The sequence below is a fragment of the Sceloporus undulatus genome, chromosome 4, assembly GCF_019175285.1.
Source record: "Sceloporus undulatus isolate JIND9_A2432 ecotype Alabama chromosome 4, SceUnd_v1.1, whole genome shotgun sequence".
NCBI classification, from domain to species: domain Eukaryota; kingdom Metazoa; phylum Chordata; class Lepidosauria; order Squamata; family Phrynosomatidae; genus Sceloporus; species Sceloporus undulatus.
Window position 1 is genome coordinate 195,489,424 of NC_056525.1, and position 9,604 is coordinate 195,499,027.

Here is a 9,604-nt window from a genome sequence, read left to right on the forward strand (position 1 = left end):
GTAAAATATATAACAGGGGAATTAGCTCAAATGGTAGAGCGCTCGCTTAGCATGCGAGAGGTAGCGGGATCGATGCCCGCATTCTCCAGAAGTGCTATTTTCATGCACGTGTTACCTTCAATTACCAAGCTATTGCTCATGTTCCTACTGTGCAGATGAATGGACACTCAGAACTAAAGTAGGGTCTTTTAGCTTTCTGGAAGTAGTCCGTGATTTCTTATGCAAATGCATGGGTTACTGAGTATGTAGAACAAGAAGTATTACAAAAACAATTATTTTGCTTTTGTTTTGAAGACAAACCTTCCTGCTCCCAAGCACTTTAGGGAGGGTTATATGGGAGCAGTACAGAGTGCTTGCATCAAAGAAGGCTTTCATAGCTTACAATGCAAATTCCATAAAGAGGACTAGGGTTAATCTATACACACTTACCTTAGAGTAAATCAAAACAAATTCAGTGCAACTTCTGTGTAGTTATACAGTTGGCCCTCCTTATAGGTGGGCTTGCCTTCCACTGCTTAATTTTCTATGAGGAATGACCATATGCTCTCTTCCCCATACACGGGGGGGGGGGGGGGGAAATATGGAGAAGGAGGATTGTATATACAATCATGCTGTAAAGCAGTGCTACTCAAAATAGTGGCCTGTGGACCAGCCAGTCTGTTGTGAAATTAAAGAAAAGCAAAAAACAGTTGTTGTCAATTGGTACAAATAGCACTGAAATCCAACACATTAGGGGGGAAATGTTGCTCAGATAGCCTGAGAAGCACTGCTGTAAAGGAATTAATAATCAGTTAGTTTAAATGTGTCTTTGTGTGTACAATGTACCCACGCCATGCGCGGATGCATTTTACATGGCTTCCAGCTAATGTGGAAGCCACACAGAGAGAATAAAAATGGTGCATGCACCTGTGGTGTGTGCGCACTGCGCCGCCACATGCACACGCCCAATTATTTCACATGGGGCTCGAGCATAGGTGAATTTTCCCTTACATGGGAGAATCGGGAACGTAAGGGGAGGGCCCACTGTAATATACTTATCAGTTTTAAATATCAATACACATTAAGGTAACAATAAAAAAATTAAAACAAATTTTGTAACTATGAACATCTGGGATGTACTGTTCATTGTCTATGCCAGGGGTAGGCAACCTGCAGCCCGCGGGCCGGAAGCGGCCTGGCAAGGCCTTGGGACTGGCCCCAGCCTGGTCCTGCCACCGATTGCCGCCGGGGCCTTTGGGGGGCAATTGTCTATAGAAGCCTCAGAAACATGCATTTCTAGTAACATTTTTTAAAAAATCAGCCATTTTTTTTTCGTGTGTCCTCCATTTTTTTTAAAAAAGTGTCTTCCATTTGAAAATTTTGTCCTACATTTGTCCTGGTTTATTTATATATTTAATTTTTTAAAAAAATATTTAATTATTTATTTTTTGGGTTTGGCAACCCGGCCCCCGGCTCAAAAAGATTGCCTACCCCTGGTCTATGCAAAGGTTTTGCAGATCAGTGTTCATGAAGTATGGGTGTTCATGTTTGCGTTTGTATCTGTGGAAACCTAAGTTTTTCCCTGCTCAAGACACAAGAGGCGCACTGCTACAGTGTCCCCCTCACCAGAGTTGTCACTAGCCAATTCAGCACAGGTGATTCCCCCGTGGACATCCCACTAACAATCACTTCTTTTGAACAGGTTCCTCACAGCAAGATATCAAGGGCCTGGCAAGATCAGGGGAGCCCTATGCCAACCATTTCTCTAGCACAGTAGCTGCCACAGCTAAAGAACAACCAACTATGCTCACCAGACTGCCAGCAAAGACCTTTGTTTAAGAGAAAATGTGTGATGTGCTTCCCTTTGTGCTCTGCTGCCTGAAGCAACCATCTCTGCTTAGTAAGAGCCATCCCTGGTATGTATGTGTGTGTGGTGTCACAATACAAAATACCCTACTTCAGTAGATTAGAAAAAAAGCCCTCCTACCCACCCAGAGGATGGAGAGGGTTAGCCCTATGTGTTCAAGTTCTCTCATACAAATATTCACTATTGCTTTTCTTCATTTTAGCAGCTGATGTGAAGGGAGTCATTTTATTTTCTATTGTTAAATATTCTTACTTCTATTGAGTAAGAAATGGTTGATCATCTACCACCAATCACACTGCAGAAATAATCTAGTCTGACATGACTTTAACTGGCTTGGCTCAATGCTATGGAATCCTGGAATTGGTAGTTTGTTGTGAGAAGAGAGTTCTCTGACAGAGAAGACTAAATATTTCATCAAACTATAAATCCCAGAATTCCAAAGCATTGAGACATGGCACAAAGAGGTGTCAAACTGGATTGTTTCTGCAGTGAGGATGCAGCCGAAACAGTATTTTCAAAGCAAAACTCAGTTATAAATTCTGAAAGAGTTTGATAACTTCTCTCATGCAGCTCTCCTCTTCCTTTGGCTGGGTTCGCCCCCCTTCTCCACCTTACTTTCTCTCCCCACCTTCCCCTTTCTGAGTTTTGGCACGATAATAGCAATTAAATTGGACAGAAGCAGCATCAAAGAGTGCACCTGGAAGTCAAGACCAACTTGACTTAGACCAGTGGTTCCCAACCTGTGGGTCGGGACCCCTTTGGGGGTCGAATGACCCTTTCACAGGGGTCACTTAAGACCGCTGGAAAACACATATTTGCATGTAGTAATGAAAATAATGTTATGGTTGGGGGGGTCACCACAACATGAGAAACTGTATTAAAGGGTCACGGCATTAGGAAGGTTGGGAACCACTGACTTACACAAAGAGGGAGACAAATCAGTTTTCGGAGCCAAATGATAAGACAAAGAGTTCCGTCCTCATTAAATGTTAAGAACACACTTTTTTTTAATTTGGGTTATTGAAAGTTCAGAAGAAGGGTTACTCTTAGGAAACGAAACTTAAGCACTGTCTCCTGTATGGGAATACTATAAAAGGCTGCTCTCCGTTTTGTCCAGTGACACAGTTTGGCTGAACGATTCCAGTGTCCATTTGCATGTAAAATAAAAGCCATCTTGGATCAATGGACCTCCTTTGTTTGTTTCTCCTGATTGGTACGTTTAAAATTCTAAGATCTATTTCTTAATTTCTGACGTAACCCTGCCCCACCCCACAAAAATGTTCTGCCAATTGGCAACCTGAAAGCAAGAATGTCTTTCTGTTTGCTAGGTATGATATAAAATATAAATTTTTCTTCTCCAATACCCCCCCCCTCCAATTTTTAGTTAAAGAACAAATTAAAATGTAAGACAACTCTATGGCCTGGTACAGACTGGAAGGAAAGGGCAGCCCAAGGCAATGATCTACAGCAAAAAGGAGCTCTGAAATGGAGCTCGTTCTGGCGATGCTGCAAAGGCGTCGGAAGTGCCCTGGGGCGTTGCGGTAATGTCACGCGTGTACCGCACTATTTGGACCTTAGAATTGGCCCCAGGCCGCTGCAAACTGGTAGTCTGTCCTGGACCTATAAGAAGTCTGTTTGTGCACCTGAAGGGTGAAAATACATTAGCCCACTTGGGAAAACCCATAGGTTTAGGCTCTGTTTAAAAGTATGGTCACAGGCCAAGGAAAGAATGAGTACTTGTAAATATATATTGAATAGAGCCTATAGAACTAATGCAATTATCTTGCATAGCAGTCTGGCACAAATCAGTACTCTTATTCCAATTGTAAATGTACTGATTCATATCCATAGCATGGTTGCTAATTAGTTCAAAGTGGGTTTATCTTTTGGAGAGGAAATCTGAAGTACTGAGGCAAATACAACGGTTGAATATCTAGGCAACATGTTGTGGAGGGGTTAGAAAACCTCCCCATGCAGATGTTGTTATTAAACGAGGAACACAGCACATGAGTACATTTACTTAGAAATATATCACTATCAAACAAAGCATGTCTGTCCAATCCAGGAAGAGTAAAACACATTCACATAATTGAGCAAAAGCTACTCCTGCAGCTTGTCAGAAGCTTAAGAGTGCTACCATAGTTACAGCAAAACCAAACACCAATGCCCTGGGCTCTGCCTTCTTATTTGTTCTCCTGTGGTGCTATTCAACTTCTCTTATAGCAGCAATAACATACTCACATCAATGAAAACAAAAGTTCCTAAAAGAAACACAGATTAAATTACTTCTCATATGTATGTTTGCTTTCAATTCTGAGTGTTTAAAATACACATAGAGGCAGCTGGCTCCCTCCTCCATCATATGCTTATTTACTTAGAAGAAAAACTGCCACCCCACCCACTGTCCATGGCAGCACTGTCTCTCATTATCCCAACCTTCTGTAACTGCCCCACCCCAAACCCACTATCACTGCTGATCCTGATCCACATTACACAAATACTCCCTGCAAAACCTGTTATGGTCTTCTTATAGGTCCTGCTTACAGGTCTACTTCAGTATGAAGTCCAAGAGAAACAAAAACCGAAGTGCATAATAGACACATGTTTACTCCCACACCTCTGCTACAACTCTGTCCAAATAGCAAGCATGGCAAACCAGGGTCATGATATAATGAGCCCCAGTGCAGTGCTTCAAGATCAAAAATGGCTACTAGTTTCCTGTTCCTCTGGACTTGTCTCCAAACAAAATCTTTATTTTGTTTGGAGATAGGTCCAAAGGAACAGGAAACTAGTTGCCATTTTTGATCTTGAAATACTGCTGGCGCTCATTATATCATGGCCCCCGTTTACCTTGCTTGTTTTTTGGGCAGAGTTTGTAACAGGATTCTTGTACTTTTGAAGAGCAATTTATTTTTGAAGTTACTCTTCAAAACAGCTATATTTTTCTCTACAGCCTGGAGCATTTAAAGTAAAACCAAACAAGCTATATAATACTTTTGGCATCCCCTTCCACTAGAGTGGAGCTGCAGTAGGACAGTTGCGAGCATCAATGTAAAACTGAAGCAATAGTAGCCTTGCAATCCACAGCCCAAACAGCACCACACTAGCTAATATGGTAGAGGCCCATGAGTAGTTATTCCATAAAAGTCAATTGAGCAGGCCCACTGTCTTTCTTTCCATCCACTGAAAAATACACTGGTCTATCACAGGTGGACTTTACCCATTTGGGAATGATCCAGTTTGTAGTCTATATCATTATTTTATCCACACCCTCAGATTAAATTACCTGAAATTTCTCTTAGGAAGCCAACAAGATTGTTAAATTAATGCATGTAGTTCAAGCGCTATTACAGAGATCATTGTAAATCAGAGATAGGCAACTGTGTGCTCACAAGGCTTTATAAACTGGCAAAGAATCAATTCTTTGCACCTTAGGTTTGGGAATGCACTCTGTGCTGTTTTCAGGTATCTTCAGTCTGCATTTTCCACCATTTGCAGTTTAGCCATGTCTCTGCAACTTTAATGAACACGAGTTCTTAGACAGCCAGGGAAAGGTACAGTACTGAGCCTGACAAACCAAAGAAAAATCATTATTGTCCACATCAGCCTGGTAGTCTGCAAGGCAAACCAGATGTTATTAGCAAAGAAGATAAATAGATACACTGAGAACATGATGCATTCCAAAGGCATGTTGTTGTTTGTTTTTGTTTTGTTTTGAAAACATCATGGCTTTTTTCCAGGTTATTCTCTTTATGTCATTCCATGCTGAATAGAGAAAGGCAAATGCTTGATTTCTCCAATTAATACTTCTCTTAGTATTTTAACGATGTAAACTGTTTTAGTGTACTTAATGGATCCGCATCCTATCTCTTGAGTTTAAAAGCTGAGATATTTCTAAAATGCTCTACATTGGATTAGGGTTCTGTTGTTGTAATGTTTGATGAAATGCAAATATGATACATGCCTTCTACTGCATTTTCAATTACTGTGATTTTTAATTTATTCCACATTGACCTGTCTGTCCAGGAAAGCAGCCAAAGGGCTGATAAGGCAGCTAGTTCTCAAACAAGCAACCCCCTCCCAGCACAGCAAAGTCAGTGTAAGCTACACAGTCCTAGAGAGTTGCAGTAGCTTTACCAAAAGGGATTACCAAGAGAATTGTCAGATGGTCCGAGGTTCAGGGTAACAGATAGGCAGGTCGATGAAGCAGTCCAAGGTCAAGGTTTCTGGGTATTCAAGACAAGAAGCCAAGGAGCCAGAGACAGAGTCTTTCCCCTAAAAGAGTCAGATATCCACTGGCAAAGAACCACACATGCTCCAGGTGCTTAAGAAGGCAAGGAGCTGGCCTTCAGCTGTGCCTGATTACGAAGACGCTTCTGATAAAGCCTCCGAGATCTTCGAAGGCCCTCTCTTTCTGCTCGACGCTCATTGAAGGTAGGCACACTGCCCAGATCCTCCTCCATGTCCACAGCCTCGGCACCAGGCAAACTTGACTGCTGAACCTCTGGAGGGGCTATAGACTCTGCTCCAGCAGAAGTAGGTCCAGCCTCTGGCTCCTCCATTACAGGTTCAAGCCCCTGGGGCTCTGGCTCCTCCATTATAGGTTCAGATCCCAGAGGCTCTAGCTCATCCTCTGAGTCCTCCAAGCCATCTTCCAGGCTGGGCATGACACTGTCACAGATGATGCTTATGTTTTTAAGTCTGAGACAGGCGATCCAAAAGTGCTGGTTGTGTCAAGGGGTTCTATCTCATGCTGCTCCCATTGAGAACTCAGCCAGGAACAGAAATAATTTGCACAATGTATTTTGTGCTTTTTACAGTTGGGACCAGAAGTAATTTGCATTTTTGGATTTTGGAATATTTGCATATACATAACAAGAGATCTAGCAGATGGGACCCAAATCTAAACATGAAATTAATTTGCTTCGTATATATCTTGTGCATGACAAAAAAATGTGTATACACCGAACCATCAGAAAACAAAGCAGTCACTACTTCAGCCATCCATGTGGGTAATTTTGGATTTTGGAATATTTTGAATTTTGGAATGCTGGACGAATGACACTCAACTTGTATTGCAGTTTTGTGGAGTTTGTTGTATTTAGCTATCCCTGAATATGACACTCAGGACTGTTTTCTACAGCTGCATACTGCAGAGAAGAATCAGTTACAGTGATCAGGCAACTGTTCACAAAAACTGGTGTATAATTTTTTACCTATTCGCTGAGGATACTTCAGACTTAATTTCTAATGACATGTCCCCCAGCTAAAAGGACCTTTCTAAACAAAGGAGGCTTCATCCGCCACAGTTTGGGCTGCTCCTGACAGTAAGGGCTGTTCGACAGTGGAACACACTCCCTTGGATCTCCTTCCTTTGAGGTCTTTAAGCAGAGGCTAGATGGCCATCTGTCGGGGATGCTTTGATTGTGATTTCCTGTATGACGGGGTTGGACTGGATGGCCCGTGCAGTCTCTTCCAATTCTATGATTATATGATTCTATGAGTTTTATTACCATGGCTTATGAGTTTGTGAAGATATAGTTCTCCAGGGGTCCAATGAAATGGCATTCTACCCAATCCTGCTCCACCACCAGACTAGCAGTGCCTTCTTCACCCTCTTCTATGCTCCAACTCCTTGTACTCTTTCTTTCCTGCTCTGCACCTGAAGTGCAATAACCAAGGCCCAAAACAGATGGGGCAAATTACACGGTTTCACGCCATGTTTGGGGTTTAATAATAATAATAATAATAATAATAGGATTTATTTATATGCCGCCCAGTCACTGGGAATCCAGGTGGCTTACAACAGAGGGGACAATTGACGGTTCCCTGCCCTCAGGCTTACAATATAAAAAGACATGACACAAAAGGAGGAGGGAATGGTGAGGGGGAGAGGGGATCAGGTCTGACATTCTTCTTTCCCTCTGAGTCCTGGACCAAGGCAGATTGACTGGAGGGCGAGCAATTCTTCTTCAGGTTAGCCCTGGTGGAGCTGGGCCTGCCTGGTCAATTCCCTTGCAGGTCGGAAGATGTCAGTTGTGGAGGGAGGAGTCTCTTCTTCCAGGCTAGCCCTAATGGAGCTGGGCCTGCCTGTTCAACTCCCTCGCAGGCCAGAGGATTTCAGTTATGGAGGGAGGAGTATCTTCTTCCAAGCTAGCCCTGGTGGAGCTGGGTCTGCCTGGTCAACTCCCTCGCAGGTTGGAAGATGACAGTTATAGAGAGAGGAGTCTCTTCTTCCAGGCTAGCTCTGATGAAGCTGGACCTGCCTCGTCAACTCCCTCATAGGCCGGAGGATGACAGTTATGGAGGGAGGAGTCTCTTCTTCCAGGCTAGCCCTGATAGAGCTGGGCCTGCCTGGTCAACTGCCTCGCAGGCTGGAGGATGACAGTTCTGGAGGGAGGGAGTCTCTTCTTCCAGGCTAGCCCTGATAGAACTGGGCCTGCCTGGTCAACTGCCTCGCAGGTCGGAGGATGACAGTTCTGGAGGGAGGGGTCTCTTCTTTCAGGCTAGCCCTAATGGAGCTGGGCCTGCCTGGTCAACTCCCTCATAGGCCAGAGGATGACAGTTATATAGTGTAGTGTTTTGATGACTAACGGCACACCCTGAACATGGCGGGAAACTGCACCAACATGTTTCCAGAAAATAACATCTTTTCGGTGGCCTGGTTCAGGACCGTGGCAGTACCCCAGACTGGGGCTGGGTGTATGTGGTTGCTGCAGCTGTGGCATGAATGGTGGTGGCGCGGCCCCACCACAGTTTTTTTGGGCTGTCCGTTTTGGGTCCAAGTCATTTTTGACTTAAGGTGACTCCAATCTACCACAAGACATGTAATGAAGATGGGGAAGGAAACATGACAGCCTCAAGTTAGCAACAGTTATTGTTCGAGGAAGGGCCCAGGCCTTTATACCACTGCTAGGTAATACGACCTGCTTGGTTTAAAGCAGCGGTTCTCAACCTGTCTTTCACAGGGTTCGCCTAAGACCATTGGAAAACACACATTTCCTATAGTCTTGGAAACTGAGACACCGCAATTTTATGGTTGGGGGGGGGTCACCACAACATAAGGAACTGTATTAAAGAGTTGCAGCATTAGGAAGGTTGAGAGCCACTGGTTTAAAGGGACTTGCTCACTAAGCCTTAACTGGCTCAGGTTGTTCCCTCATTCATTCATTAACCACACTGTTCCGACAACCTAACTAAAACTCTGGTTTTCCTTATCCATTTCTCTCCCCTTTTTAGTATTTAACTCCATACAGGGCTGTATCTATGTTTTGAGTAGACTGCATCATTAGTTGGTAGCCTCTGCAGTACTACAAACCAAGCAGGGCGTATGGGAGGGGTAACTAAATGAGGGCATTGCCCCCCCCCCGTCGCAATAAGGTTACTGCTGCCCCACCAAATGGACTTTCTTTCCCTTCAGTCTCCAAATTTCCAACATTGCACAGAGGGATGGAAACTCTTTCCTTTAAAGTGCAAAGGGATCTTGTAGCGCCTTTGAGACTCGCTGAAAGAAAGAAGTTGGTGGCATAAGCTTTCCTAAGCTTGAGACTCTCTCCCCCAGGCATCTGAGGAAGCAGGCGAACAGTTTCTTTCTTCTTTTTCTTTTTTGTTAACTCCAAAGGTGCCATAAGGTCTCTTTGCAGACTGATTTTCCAAACTAAGGTCCAAAACAGACTGCAGAAATAATCCACTTTGAGACCTCTTTAGCTGCTCTGGCTCAATGCTAGGGAATTCTGGGAACTGTAGTGTTTGTGAGGC

General features: G+C 43.7%; 1 non-coding gene across 1 annotated transcript; it reads left to right on the plus strand.

The window, feature by feature from the left end:
- The first annotated feature begins 15 nt into the window (after positions 1 to 15).
- On the plus strand, positions 16 to 88 carry TRNAA-AGC. The gene has a single exon. It is a non-coding gene; the product is annotated as a tRNA-Ala (tRNA).
- Positions 89 to 9,604: the final 9,516 nt, after the last annotated feature.